The sequence below is a fragment of the Callionymus lyra genome, chromosome 16 (genome assembly GCF_982586985.1).
Source record: "Callionymus lyra chromosome 16, fCalLyr1.hap1.1, whole genome shotgun sequence".
NCBI classification, from domain to species: domain Eukaryota; kingdom Metazoa; phylum Chordata; class Actinopteri; order Syngnathiformes; family Callionymidae; genus Callionymus; species Callionymus lyra.
The window spans coordinates 11,010,642-11,026,210 of NC_141833.1; the positions used below are offsets into that span (position 1 = coordinate 11,010,642).

The 15,569-nt window shown below is 38.5% G+C and overlaps 1 pseudogene across 1 annotated transcript; it reads left to right on the forward strand.

Moving 5' to 3' along the window:
• The first annotated feature begins 1,354 nt into the window (after positions 1–1,354).
• Positions 1,355–14,932, forward strand: LOC148063645 (semaphorin-4E-like; annotated as a pseudogene). Its single transcript, XR_015713489.1, has 22 exons — positions 1,355–2,267; positions 2,408–2,553; positions 2,691–2,753; positions 3,363–3,461; positions 3,594–3,687; positions 3,758–3,835; positions 3,899–4,047; positions 4,139–4,317; positions 4,393–4,522; positions 4,603–4,825; positions 4,966–5,081; positions 5,157–5,314; positions 5,409–5,461; positions 12,104–12,279; positions 12,559–12,621; positions 12,698–12,798; positions 13,221–13,320; positions 13,393–13,503; positions 13,599–13,748; positions 14,147–14,327; positions 14,405–14,561; positions 14,659–14,932. The product of XR_015713489.1 is annotated as a semaphorin-4E-like (transcript).
• Positions 14,933–15,569: the final 637 nt, after the last annotated feature.

Consider the following 15,569-nt stretch of genomic DNA (forward strand, 5'->3'; position numbering starts at 1 on the left):
AGAAGAATTCCACTCCTATGTTACAAAAATGTATTTATTCAATCACAACAACAATAACAACAGTCTTATTTTGTTTTTTTTAACATAACTTATATTATAAAGTTTCTCAATTGACAAAAAATGATGGTCTCCATCATCAGGTGAACTCTTACTCAGCTTTGTTTTGAAGTAAATATGTGCAGCCCAGTGAAGCCTTTTCTGCTGGCCTAGTTAATCACCAAATTAAACACTTATTTTAATTTCAACATTTGCAAATTAGTGCATTATTATTTTTTCCATGAATAGCTTTTAAATAAATAATTCCAAATGGTCGCCTTCTTTCAAAAATTTCCCGCTGGTCGCACTGCTTCCAAACATGAATATTTATATAACAGTATTCATCCAATCAGAGCTCAGCCATCATTTGTTGCTAGTTCGGTGATGAAGTAAAACATGTAAAACATAGTTGTTGATTAGACTCAAGCATCACCCAATGAAGTTTTGATTGACGATGCCAGGGCCTTCTAGCAATCATACGGTAACGTCAGTGTATTCCTGTCCTTTGATTGTTAATCAGAGAGCATGCTAGCTAATATAGAGTACTTGTGTTGATTTACAACCCACAGTGAATGAAATAGGAGAAGAAATAAACTTAGTTGCAGATTTATTATCAAAGCCATTTTCAAAAAGGACCATATCTATTTGTATCTATTCCTCTAGAGAAGTTGTTCTTAACCTGGGTTCGATAACACTCTAGGGGTTCGATGAGTCGGTCTAAGAAGTTCGGCAGAGCCTCCGCCGTGGAGATCCGGACACACCCTTATTATTGTTGTGGGGATTTTGTGTTCCGGTGAACCGACCCCTCCCCAGTCTCGTACATGGTGGTGGAAAATGAAGGACAGACACATGGATGAGATGGATATTCAGGTTAACGCCTCTAGTCAATTGTACCAACACATCCTCACACCCGAAGCGTCATACCGTCCTACGCCGTGCAATTTCCCCCTGGCGTCACTAGGGTGACGTTACAGGGGGGACAAAAACCTTGGTTTTAGCCTACCCGGGTCACCCAGTAAAATACAGAGCACTCCATGACGTCGTATTCAAACGACCTGGGTTACATTTGACGCGTCGCCTAACTCGTCGTTGCCATGGTAACGTGACGTGACGTGTTTCTGTTGTCATTTGGCTACCGTAATTCTAAAACTATGAAGCGCACTTGAAATGTTTAGTGTCAACAGTGCGATTCTAACCCCGATTGTGATTACATTGTACAATACAACATTAATAATGCATTCTATACACTTTGTTGATTATAAGTGTTAATATATATTTAAGTTGCCCCAAGAATACAAATATGTCAACATTGCTAACTTTAGTATCATTTCCGCTTCATGAATTCCACTTAGCTTCTTGCTAAGTTAAATTAGCACATATGAACAAAGGCATTTTCACTCTGCTCATAACATAGTTGTTATTGTGAGGCTTTATTTGTCATACTTAAAAGCCTTTAATGCCTTTTATTTCTACACACGTTGGGTTATAACTATAGCTACGTCCAGCATTATCTGGTACACAACCTAAAAGAAACCTGACAATTCTGAGAAGCAAGAATGAATCTACTGCTCTACTTTCTGCCCCTGCTGTCGGCCCTGGCCTCAGTACTGGACCCTGTCCCTCGCAGATTTGTGCCTTATGACAGTAAGTAACACTCAAGACTTTGATCTTGGGACATTAGTCCAGTAGTTTATTCATCATTAATGATACATTAGTCCAGCGCTTCATAATTCTAAAACTATGAAGCGCACTTGAAATGTTTAATGTCAACAATGCGATTCTAACCCCGATTGTGATTACATTGTACAATACAACATTAATAATGCATTCTATACACTTGTTGATTATAAGTGTTAATATATATTTAAGTTGCCCCAAGAATACAAATATATCAGCATTCTAACTTTAGTATCATTTCCGCTTCATGAATTCCACTTAGCTTCTTGCTAAGTTAAATTAGCACATATGAACAAAGGCATTTTCACTCTGCTCATAACATAGTTGTTATTGTGAGGCTTTATTTGTCATACTTAAAAGCCTTTAATGCCTTTTATTTCTACACACGTTGGGTTATAACTATAGCTACGTCCAGCATTATCTGGTACACAACCTAAAAGAAACCTGACAATTCTGAGAAGCAAGAATGAATCTACTGCTCTACTTTCTGCCCCTGCTGTCGGCCCTGGCCTCAGTACTGGACCCTGTCCCTCGCAGATTTGTGCCTTATGACAGTAAGTAACACTCAAGACTTTGATCTTGGGACATTAGTCCAGTAGTTTATTCATCATTAATGATACATTAGTCAAGTGGTTTATTCATCATTAATGATACATTAGTCCAGTGGTTTATTCATCATTCATTTTCTACAAAGGTGACAATAGTCAGACATTTCATGAGGAGGGAGTGTTGGACTACTCCACCATGTTGCTGAGGGACGACCTGGGCCTGCTGATGGTGGGTGCCAGTGGGATGGTGTACGCCCTCGACCTCAATGACATCTCCAAGAAAAATGACTCAGTAAGAAAACTTTTAATACTTTCTTCATGAAACATGGTGTGTGAAATATTTAAAAAATATACAATAAATATTACAATTATTTGATCGTTCTGCCTCTGTGCTCATCAACACTCTCACATGTGATTCAAATGTTTCAGGTGAAATGGGACGTGACACCAGAACAGGCCGCAACATGTGAACGTAAATCAACTGATGCAGCTGTAAGTTATAAAACGATTAAAACTGTAGTCCGTTTCTGTCGCTCCAACACAACGTCACGTCCGGGTCTTGATACTTTGCTTTATGGAGAAAAAAAGTCGATGCAGAGTGTACGGGTCGTTTATTCGCCGCTTCAAGGCAAACAAAGATACAAACTCTTACGATCCATCGGACTCGCTCTTTGCCGGCAGCTCTACAGGTCAATAGCTCCGGGAAAGACGGTACTATACCATATCCAGTACTATAGAGCATCGCTATATTTAAGGGAAAGTTTCCTGTCCAGGGGGTCGTCTCTTCCGGGGCAGTGGTTCTTTCAAGTTCGGTCATGTCTCGGGTCACCTGGAGAGGTAACTTCCTTGCTTCCCTGTTGCGTGGGTGGATGCCTTTGTCTTCCAGCCCCAGTGAAATGTTGGTTGTGAATGTGTATTCAAACGTTTAAGCTCTTAGATAAAGCTAGTAATTTATATTTTATATTTTGATTATCGTTTAGCATTAATTTAAGTATGGCGTATACGTATAGTGTATAATCATTTTGAATCCAACAGTTAAGATGTGTGTTTTCATATGTGTAATCCAGAACTGAATATTTGACTGATTTTATGAATCAACAGACTGAATGCAGGAACCAAATCAAGACACTGTTGAAACGACAGGACGGCCGGATGTTAGTGTGTGGAACCAATGCTTTAAAACCACAGAGTGATTACATGGTGAGAACTGTATAGACATGTTTTTGCAAAACAACTACAAATTTTCATTATCTTTTGTCAAATGGTCACTTAAAGTAGAATCTATGTGAACATTTTGTAGACACTAAGATTACCTTTATTGTTGTTTTGCAGTCATACATGGATGAAAACCTGACTCTAGAGGGAAAGAATGAAGTATCAGTTTGTCCACTTGATCCTTCTGAGAGCTCTGCCTCCCTCATGATTGGTAAGAATTATGTTTTAATAATACATCTGTGTTTTGCACTGAATTATATATATATTTTTTTTATTTGAAGGAGACAATGTGTACTCAGCTGTTGGAAAGTTCTTCTCAAAAGGATCTGCAATCAAAACGTCCCAGAAAAGCTTTGTTGGTAAATGAATGAGATCAAACATCAGTGTTTCAGATTTTCATCACATTCTTCTATCCATGACAGATCCCACATTTGTTTCCATGGAGATGATGCCTGAAAGTGAAAACAGTGACACTGGAGATGATGACAAGATCTACTTGTTCTTCAGTGAGAAAGCTGTGGAGTATGACTATAAAACTACGCATGTTAACCGAGTAGCTCGAGTCTGCAAGGTGATAACAAAAATATTTGTTGTCTTTATCAATAGATCTTTGTGTTGTTTCTTCGTCGTCTTTAATATAAAGTAATGCTGGTGACTTTTAGGGAGACCGTGGAGGTCATTTTGATTTTCGGAACAGTTGGACATCATTTGTTAAAGCCAGACTAGAATGTCCAGTTCCAGGTTGCAAAGGAACTTCCATGATCCAGGACACATTCCGCTGGTGTGACCCCCAACAAGACTGGAAGTCATGTTTGTTCTTTGCTGTCTTCACATCACAGACGTGTGTATCTTTCATCCAAGTTTGAATCTGTTTCTTCTCAAAGATAATCCATCGTTTTCAATTCTTTCTACCCAGTTGCTCAGCAGTGTGTGTCTACAGTGTGACAGACATCAGCAGAGTGTTTTCGAAAGGAACATTCATGATAAGGTATTCTCATGGATGGATGCCCGAAAAAGATCTATTAATAGGTCTTCGACCTGGCTCAGTAGGTTTGCTATGTTGAAGATTGTTTAAAATGTATTCCACACGTCTTATGAAATCCTGCTTCTGCTCATCTTCTTGCAGTGCATAGATAATGCAGCACGGATGGCTGGAATAAATGATAGTAAAAAACTTCCTGGAATCATAGTTCAAAGAACAATAGAATTTCCAATAATGATGGAGGTCATTGAGCCACTGGGAGGAAAAGCGTTGATGTTGAAAGGAGGAGGAGAATTCACAAACATCATCATTGACCAGGTTCAGACCACAGATGGAGACAAACATCATGTGATGTTCATCGGCACAAGTGTGTATTTGCCATTTTCTCTTTATTAGAAAAAATAATGTGCAAATATAAAACAAATGATGAAAATCTTTTCGAATATGGTAATAAGTATTTATTTAATGTCAAACATAAAAACAACCTTTGGTTTTCTGACATGAAAGAAAAAGGAACCATCGTAAAAGCTGTGAACTACGATGGAGAGATGTTCATCATAGAGGAAGTCCAAGTCTTTAAGACCTCAGAGCGCATCAAGATTCTCAAGTTCTCCAATGTCACAGTAATTTCATGACAGAGTGTTGAGGCTTCATGTTGAATTGAATCGCTGAAATAAGTCTTTTTCTCTGATGTGCAGCGTCAGATCTACGCAGGCTCAGACTCTGGAGTAGCACAGATGTCCCTATCCTCCTGTGGAAGATCTTTGTCTTGCATGGACTGTGTTCTTGCCAGAGACCCTTACTGTGGCTGGGACCATGCTGCTGGCAAATGTTCAGCTCTTTCTGATACACAGAGGTGAGTATTCTAAAATATGAGGTGCAGTGTTGAAGGCACACATCATGGTTATTGTGAGATAAAAACAAACTGAAACAATTTTTTTTTTCTTTAGAGAACTGCTCCAGAGTGTGAAAGAAGGCAATGCTTCTCTGTGTCCAAAGAATGGTGAGTGAATCACACCCCTGACAAAAGTCGCCTCCAACATAATGAATATAAGAATGGCTTAGTGCTAAAATGTTGACTTGTGTCTTTCATAGAACCTCATACTGAGAATAAATCTCTTACTGCTCCTGGAAATGTAAAGCTTCTCTGCTCTCTGGAATCAAAGCTGGCAACGATGAGGTGGGAGAAAGATAACTCCCCACTGGTCTCTTCACCTCATCGTCTGGAGCAACAAGATGGACTGCTCATCCTGAATGTCTCAAAGTCTGACACTGGTCACTACCGCTGTCTGTCTGTGATGAGCTCCAAAGAAGCTGAATACAAAGCCACAGTTGCCCAGTACAATGTCAGCATTAAAGAAAAGACAGAAGAGACTGAACCTCAGCAATACGACTTCATTCTCCTGTCTCTGCAGATTGGGTTGGTGCTGGTTGTTTGGTCTTTCTTTGCACTTCTTATTTGGAACATATACAAAGACCACATTGGTTTTCCATGCAAGAAAAAACAGCCAAGAGCTGTCGCAGACCAAAGTTGTCAAGCATGCACAAACAGCAAGGCACAAGTGGATAACAACCAAGAAACTGGAGATAATGTTTCCACTCATGTGTAAAGATCCTGCGCAGACCTCGACCATGCATTATCAGTTTTAGGCACGGGTGAACCTGGTAGTGTGTGGGGTGACATTTAGATTAATAACATTATTCAATGCCTTAGTGTATGTGGTCGAGCTGGTTGAAGGTTGGTTGGTGTTGTGAAAGGGTGTCTTTGCTGGTCAGTAATTTAATGTAGCACCAGCAAGAGAGAGCCAGGCTCAGTGAGAGTTCTTAAACAACTATTTTCAAAAAATAAATAATTACATTAAACTCTACACTTGTATAGAGTATTACATTTAAAAAAGCAAAAATACTATTAACACTGTTGATCTTATGGCTGCAACAAAAAAAAAAAAACATTCTGATGTTTTATTTCTTTTACTGATATGATTATGCATTTGTAGAAACTTAAGTGACTAAGATTGTTTTAATTACCGTTTCAATACATTCATGGTGTTTGATGTGATCTTATTTTTCTGATGTGTATAAAGATCCAATAAAATGTCAAAAAAAAATAATTGACTGTTTCATTTATTGTGTAAACTTTGGTTGGCTTCCAGAAAACAACAGTCTACAGAGACAAATGTGATTTATCTTCAAACATCTTCCATTCGTTATTGTTCAATCAAAACAAGAAACTTCAAACAAAAGATATAAACATATTTTGGAAAATGTGTTTGTTGTTTAACATGTGTGATTTATTGTGTGAAATTATGTCATTAATATGCAGAACGATAGTTTGTCAGTGTTGTTCTCTATGTTAATAAACAAATGTATGTTACATAAATCCTGATAAGGTGTCGACTGCTAAAGACCTGCGCTGCTGAACTAGCTGAGCCACTCCAGCATGTCTTCAACCTCAGTCTACGGCTAGGGAAAATACCAACTCTGTGGAAGACTTCCTGTATTGTTCCATTCCCAAAAAAGATCCGACCGAGCGTGCTGAACGATTACAGACTGGTGGAACTGACTTCGCAGCTGATGAAGACACTGGAGCGGCTGGTCCTCAAACATCTTAGGCCACAAGTCCAGCACAAGATCTAGTGCCTTCAACACTATCCAGCCCACTCTGCTGCAGGACAAATTGACACGGATGCATGTAGACCCTGGTCTAGTCTCCTGGATTACGGATTATTTTACTGATCGACCACAGTATGTCAGGCTGAAGGATATCACGTCTGACACTGTGGTGTGCAGTACAGGAGCACCTGAGGGGACAGTACTGGCCCCTCTCCTCTTCACCACCTACACTTCCGACTTCTGCTACAACTCAGAGCTGAGTCTCATCCAGAAGTATGCTGACGACACTGCCATTGTTGGATGCAACAGGGACAACAGCGAAGACGAGTATAGGAGTCAGATACGTGACTTTGTGGACTGGAGTGAGAGGAACCACTTTCAGCTGAACACCTCAAAGACCAAGGAGCTGGTCTTGGACTTCGGGAGGTCCAGGACAAAGCCACGTCCAGTGTCCATCAGAGGCGACGAGGTGGAGATCGTTGACAACTAAGTACCTCGGCGTGTGGCTGGACAATAAACTGGACTGGTCCTGCAACACAGACCATTTATATAAGAAAGTTCAGAGTAGACTGTACTTTCTGAGGAGGCTTCGATCATTTAATATCTGCAAGAAGCTCCTCTGCATGTTCTACCAGTCTGTGGTGGCCAGTGTCCTGTTCTACGCTGTGGTGTGTTGGGGTGGAAATGTGTCCAAGAGGAGTGTCAACAGGTTGGACAGATTGATCAGGAGGGCTGGCTCTGTGGTTGGAATGAAGCTGGACTCACTGGTGACAGTTGCTGAGAGGAGATCATTGAACAAACTACTATCCATCATGGATGTCTGTCATCAGTGAGCAGAGAAGCAGAATGAGTGCACAAATGCTCCTTCCCAGGTGCAAAACAAATAGACTCAAGGACTCATTCATTCCTCGGGCTATTAAATTGTACAATTCTGAGTTCGGGGGCAAGAGTGGAGTGAAAGTATCTGGATGTCCTGTTCTGTTAGTCTTTGTATCCTTTGTCTTTGTTGTTTTTCTTTGATCTATGTTCTTTGTCTTTATCTTTAGACTTGGATTGTGTAATTGTGTTCTTTCTCTTTATTTCTCTAGTTCTTATTTTATTTTGATTGATTTATTTTTGATTTTCTATAAAAAAAAATTGCTGTATGTTTTGGCTATTGGAAAAAAACAATTTCTTGAAGGAGACCTCCTGAGGGATCAATAAAGTTTTACCTTACCTTAATATATATTGAAGTTCCCCTTATAAAATACAAATATGTCAACATTGTTAACTTTAGTTTAACTTCCGTTTCATCAATTCCAGTTAGCTTTTTGCTTTTGGTGTCAAACCCATCAGGAGAGCTGTCACTTTCCAAAAAAATGACATTTTACTTTTATATGAATTACAGTAATTTACATTTCACACCTCAACATTTATTCATTCGTTTAAATGTAGTAATTTATGTATTCACCTCTTATATCATTTGTTTTTGTACCTTAGAATTGACAGGGCAATGTTTGGAAGTTCATTGATTAGCATAGACACATCAGTACAGTTTAAACAAGTAAGGACATCTAAAATCATGACAAATGCACATAGGTTTCTAAAATAAATAATGAAAAGTATCAGTAGACACAATTTGCCACAGTTCATAGGACATAGGCTCCCTTTCATTGTCAACAGCTAATAGGACTTTTTTTTTTTTTGTTGCTATTTCCAAGGTCTGGGGTTGCTCCATGAAAACCCATCACCTGCTTCCACACATTCCCATTACAATTTCCAAGCTGCATCTGGTCCAAAACTAACAACTCAAATGTGTATTACATCTATGTAATATTGTTTTGATTGTTAAAGCGCTTTGTGACCCTGGTCTGGAAAAGCGCTATATAAATAAATATTACTTACTTACTTACTTACTATGTATATGAATGATAATAATTGGTGCCACACATCGAAGATACAGCCAATGCTGCTGCTCAAAATTACTGCACATAAGTCAGCAGGGTAACTGTAAGAGATATTCATTGAAGACTGAAAAGTAAATGCTCAACAAAAAAATACTACTTCATTGTACAATACTGAAATTAAGAAAACAATTTACACATAAATCAACCTTCTTTTAGTCATTTTGCAAGAGCTTACTTTTCAAAGCATTATTGCAAGAGATCAAAGTACATTTTCACCAATTGACTATTCTAATATGAATTCAAACTAAAACAGAACTAATGGTTTCATCCTCCGATGGATCGAAGATTTCAGCCAACATCTGGAACCGTGGTCCCCAGTTGTTCAGGTCCTGGTCTTGGTCATCAGAGCTGAATGAACAAATGGAGCTAAGACTTTCAGACAAAGAGCCCTCTCCTTCATAGTGGAAGATCTGAACCACATCATGTGCTGGCATTTGGATCTTTTGCTGCCACTTCCAGGTACTGAAGAGAGGAAAAATGTCTCTTTCTGTACTTTCTCCCTCACCGACACTTGTAGTTCATTATATCAAAGTATAGAGTAGGAATTTCATCCAAATCTACAGTAACATACATGCAGTTTTCTATTTTCAGTACAAAACAAAACCAAAAGTGATTCAAATAAATATCTGGGATGTTGATAAATGTACTTACTTGAATCAAACTGTAGTGTGTTACTTGAGCATGACTTAAGGGCACTTTAAGAAGACACTCACCCTAATGATTAGGTCCGCAATGTTTACTTGATCTCCTGCTGGTCTGCATGGTTCGGAGCCTTTTTGGATCTTTTTCTCCAGTTGATGCTTCCGGGTTATTGCATACTGGGTGGATATTTTCAGACGCAGCACAACTTTGGTGGCTGAAGCCATGGTGTTGTCAGTGGAACATACTGCGTTGGTTGGGGCCAGCGCAGCATTGGCGGGAGAAACCACGTCATTGGTGGGGGCAGGTGAGGCGTTGTTGAGAGCAGGCACTGCGTTGTCAGGGATGCTCAGGGCGTTGAGATTTATCGCATTCTGGGGCATAACAAGACACCATTAGCACTGAAATCTACCTCGCACTGTAGTAGACACATACCTCTTCGTCTTCTTGACCATTTTGAACGTTGCAATGTCCTCCTCTGCATAATTTCCAAGCCACTAACGACCCCACTTCAACATTAAGATAGTTTGGGTTATTGAAGTAATGTAACATTGATGACACAAGAACGACTTAAAAACATATATGTAAAGTTATTATAAAGTTATCTACTGAAGTGAATGACACACATGATATCATAACGTTTCAAAGGTCCAGTTTACTGAGCTGACATTTTTTTATACCCTTGTCAGGTTAACCATTAAAAGTATGGTTAACTCTGAGGTATTTTTTCCTGCGCAAAACTAGCCACATAACATTCTGTTCATGAACTTAATGAAGTGACGGTGGATTGAATTTACACAGAGTCACCACAAGTAGGACAGAGATGATGATGGCAGCGAGGAAACCGACTCTATTGCTAGAATCCCTATTTGCCACCAGGATGATTAGAACTGTGGCTGTGCAGGAAGCTCCACTGGTATCTACAAAGATAAATACATTCATATATATTATATCTATATATTTTTAATATTAAAATCTCATTACAAAATCATTCCAACCCACATAGAAGCTTTTTTCAACCCAACTCACAACAATGTTTACCCATTCACACACAATCACCCAACTGATGTGACTAAGCTGTGACAGCATGATGTTCAACATGAAAGCGTGGAGTCTTGATGAGATGTCCTAAAGCGCTCTCTAAACAAAGTTGTAGGGCTTTGTACAGCAGCCATAGATACAGCCGAGGAGAGCGTCAAGTGGGGGATTCCTTGAACCACCAGAACGACGTTATTCACTTTCTTCAACTAGACGGGCATCTTTTGCTTGATCCATTTCCGTTTGTTCCATTGGTTGATTTTTAGATGCGACCATTTTATGAGGATATTACAATTTCTTTACTTTTTAAGGTTTGAATAAGGTAAAGCTCTTACTGTAGCGGCACTGACTGATATTGACGAGCCATCTCTTCAACTGATGATGAGCACCTTGTTTATTGAAGTTGAAGATTTGAACTATAAATGGATCTCAGCATCACAAAATATATGCAATAATATTTAAACAACGAAAACAATAATTTCCTTTAGCAAAACCGTATTAGCACTCTTACTAAATAACTTTAGCATTAACACAAATCAAACCAAATACTACACACTTTTTTTAAACATATATAATATATGTGTATACATATCTAGAGAGATATAAATAGATGTATAGATATATATCTATATATATATATATATATACACATATATTATATATGTATAAAACCGTGTGTAGTATATAGATATATATATATATATATATATATAGAGAGATATTAGGACAGAAATGTCCTAACCATAATATGTATACAAAATAATATATAATAATATATAATATATATACACAAAAAAGTTTGAAAAAAACATTTTTGATTGAAGTTGCTTTTTTTTATATATTTTTTAATGGAAGTCATTTTTTTGTTATTGAGTAATAACCTCCATTCATATGTCACTGCTGCCAAACAGTACAACAAAGTTAAGGCAGTCACTGTCTTTGATCTTTTATGCCTTTATTACGTCACAGCTTTTTAGTCTTTAAAGCCTTTGTTCCTTTAATTTTAACATCATATATACAGTTGTGTCCATCCAAGGTCTATTTAGACATTTGTTTGGAGGAGAAAAGTAATAATGATTCTAGAGTTCACTTTCTTCGGACTTCTGCTGCCGGTCCTGGCCTCAGCACCGGACCCTGTCCCTCGCAGATTTGTGCCTTATGACAGTAAGTTACACTCATTACTTTGTTCTTGATACATTAGTCCAGTAGTTTATTCATCTTTAATGATACATTAGTCCAGTAGTTTATTCATCAATAATGATACCTTAGTCCAGTAGTTTTTTCATCATTAATGATACATTATTCCAGTAGTTTATTCATCTTTAATGATACATTAGTCCAGTAGTTTATTCATCATTAATGATTAATAGTCCAGTAGTTAATTCATCAATAATGATACATTAGTCCAGTGGTGTATTCATTATTTATCTTCTACCAAGGTGACAATAATCGCACGTTTCATGAGGAGGGAGTGTTGGACTACTCCACCATGCTGCTGAGGGAGGACCTGGGCCTGCTGATGGTGGGTGCCAGTGGGATGGTGTACGCCCTCGACCTCAACGACATCACCAAAAAAAATGACTCAGTAAGAACTTTTTATAGTGTATTATATTATATTATATAGTCACTGTATTCACTGTAGTGAATCTTTGGAAAACTTTACACCTTCCCCTCGATTCTTCTTTATAGTCAAGATTGTCTTCATTGGTTCTCTTTCCCTTTTAACTTATATTGTCTCAAAACTTGAGCTTTCCTTACTTCAATAAAATGTGAATTAATTCATGTTACAATGAGCATGAATCATCGAACCAAGCTTTACTTGAACTATTTACTATAAATCGTTTAAATAATTTGTTATATTTAGGTCCAATGGGATGTGCCACCAGCAGAGGTCACTGCTTGTGGATTTAAGGGAAAGGATCCAGTAGTAAGTTGAATTTTTAAAAAATGTGTATGAAAGAAAACTTGGTGAAATAATCACATTTTGTCTTACACATTTTTAGATTCACTGCAGAAACCAGATTAAAACTCTGCTGAAAAGACAAGACAACAAGATATGTATGTGTGTGGAATCAATGCTTTCAACCCAAAATTTGACTACATGGTGAGAAATGTTTACTTTAACAATATGATTTGAAAGGATGTCACAGATTAACTTATTAAAAACTGCATATGCCCCAGTAAGTATGTTTGTTTAAAAAAGGAAAATTCATTATTGAATAAATACACAATATTTATACAAAAATACAAATTTATGAGGAATGTTAATGTTTAAACGGCTTTGCTCGAGTCCGCCAGCCAGTGACTATTTTATTTGCTACACACAAAATCTGTTATCCAGTTACGGAAGCTTATGATAGAGCAGTGTGGTGTTTTTCTTTCTTAGTGAAAAAAGCTACAACAATTTTATACTATTAATACGCAACAATAAAAATGATCTTATATTTATTATCGTGTAAGAGCAGTCAAGTGTTTTGTTTAAAGATTGCCCACAAACAATTGTGTTTACACATTTATCTCTTGTAGTCGTACAACGATGGAAAATTGACTCTTGAGAACCAAATAAAGTCCGGTAAAGGACGTTGCCCGTATGACCCCTTCGAAAGATCAGCCTCTCTCATGCTAGGTGAGCAGAATGTTGTACATCTGAACTCCTTTTCTACAGCTTCTTTTTTTAAATTGCCTTTTACTTTTCAAGACAATGATCTGTACTCGGCTACATCAGTGAACTTTCGAGCGACTGAGTCTGTCCTGATGCGGCGTTCCACAACCTTCATTCAAACTGATTATAGAAGATCCTGGTTTTATGGTGAAGTTATATTTCATAAAGTTTTTATCATTACTTGTTGCATGTGTGCTATTTTACTGATTAACATGTTTCTCTTATTTCAATGTGATTAACAGACCCTGAATTTGTTTCCCTGGAGATGATGCCTGAGAGTCAAAACAGTGTCACCGGAGATGATGACAAGATCTACTTGTTCTTTAGTGAGACAGCAATGGAGTACGATAGCTACAAGCAGGTGCTTGTTAGCCGGGTTGCTCGAGTCTGCAAGGGTAAGAACAAACAGAAGGGCAACTTGGGATTTCAAGAGGTGGTTACTAAGGCAGTGGAAAATCATGTTCACTCCCAGTCAAAAAGAAAAATCCAGGGCATTGAAAAATGTTGAAGGCTGTTACTGACCTTAAACACTTTTTAATATTCTCCACTGTTTTAAGCTTAGCTTCAAGTTACATGGATGGAATTTCATCACCCAATCATAATTCCGCTTGCTCTGACTGTAGTCAGTCTCGTTAAGCCTGAAAACTGCAATTCCAAGATGGCCATGACCGTTTACCTACAGATGGTTGACTTGAAGTCCATATTTTATACAGTCCACAGGAAAACAACTGCCTTGTCCTCCAACCTTAGCACAACTACCTTCAACGTTCAAGCATTTTTCTGATGTTTCAGGGCGATCATGGAGGTCTGAGGACTTTGCAGGACAAATGGACATAATTTGTTAAAGCAACACTAGAATGTCCAGTCCCTGACTCCAAACTGCCGTACATCATCCAGGACACATTCCGCTGGTGTGACCCACAAAAAGACTGGAAGTCATGTTTGTTCTTCGCTGTCTTCACATCACAGACGTATGAAGATTTAACATTGGGACATAATTTGATTTGTTTCCTTTCCGATGTGAATTAATCTCAAATGTATATTTCAGCTCCTCGAGAGAGATTTCTGCTGTGTGTGCGTACCGTGTGTCAGAGATCAGCAGGGTTTTAGCTGAAGGAAGATTCATGACGGAAGGACTGGTAAATGGAATTCATTCTAAATGGGTACTCCACAACGGAATATTGCCAGTGCCTCGTCCTGGTTCGGTAAATTAACCCCCTTTTATATGCAGATCATTTTGATTAAACTTGCCAGGACTTCTTAAGTTTTGATAACCATTGCTCCTCTCTTTTCCATCTCTAGTGCATCGATGATGCTGCACGTAACGCCAGCATCACTCAGAGTTCTGACCTTCCTGATAAAACTCTCTTGTTTATTCAAAAAAATACACTTATTGGTGAACCAATAATGCCAATAGGAAAGAAAACTTTACTGTTTAGAAAGGGAATCAAATTCACACGGATAGTCATTGACCAAGTTCAGTCGGTGGACGGTGACAACCATCATGTGATGTTCATTGGGACAGGTGTGTATATGTGACAGGATGTAATGAATAATTGTATAAATACATGTGTAATTGTTCGCCACATTTACATCTTTTAATATAAGGGGGGAACCATCGTGAAAGCTGTGAACTATGATGGAGAGATGTTCGTCATTGAGGAAGTTCAAGTCTTTAAGACCTCAGAGCCCATCAAGATTCTCAAGTTCTCCAATGTCACGGTAATGTCATGACAGAGTGTTGAGCTTCAAGTTGAGTTCAGTCCCTGAAAATTCTTTTTTTTCTGATGTGCAGCGTCAGATCTACGCAGGCTCAGACTCTGGAGTAGTACAGATGTCCCTGTCCTCCTGTGGAAGATCTTTGACTTGCATTCAGCCTCGTTTTCAGCGCCCGTCCAGAAAGTGATACAAGCCAAACCTGATTTGGGGTCCTTGAAGCTTCCCTTCTCTTCAGAGTCAATGCTAGCAACAATCATGTGGGAGAAAGATGGAGTCCCTCTGGTCCCTTCATCTCAACATCTGCACCAACAAGATGGACTGCTCATCATAAGTGTCTCACACGCTGACACCGGTAACTACAGCTGCCTGTCTGTGGAGCGATCGAAGGGAGATGAGTACAGCACAACTGTTGTCCAGTACAATGTTGTCACCTTGGACTTTGAAGAATCTGAATCCCAGAATAATGATGCCATCAGCATTGTAAAGAATGTTGT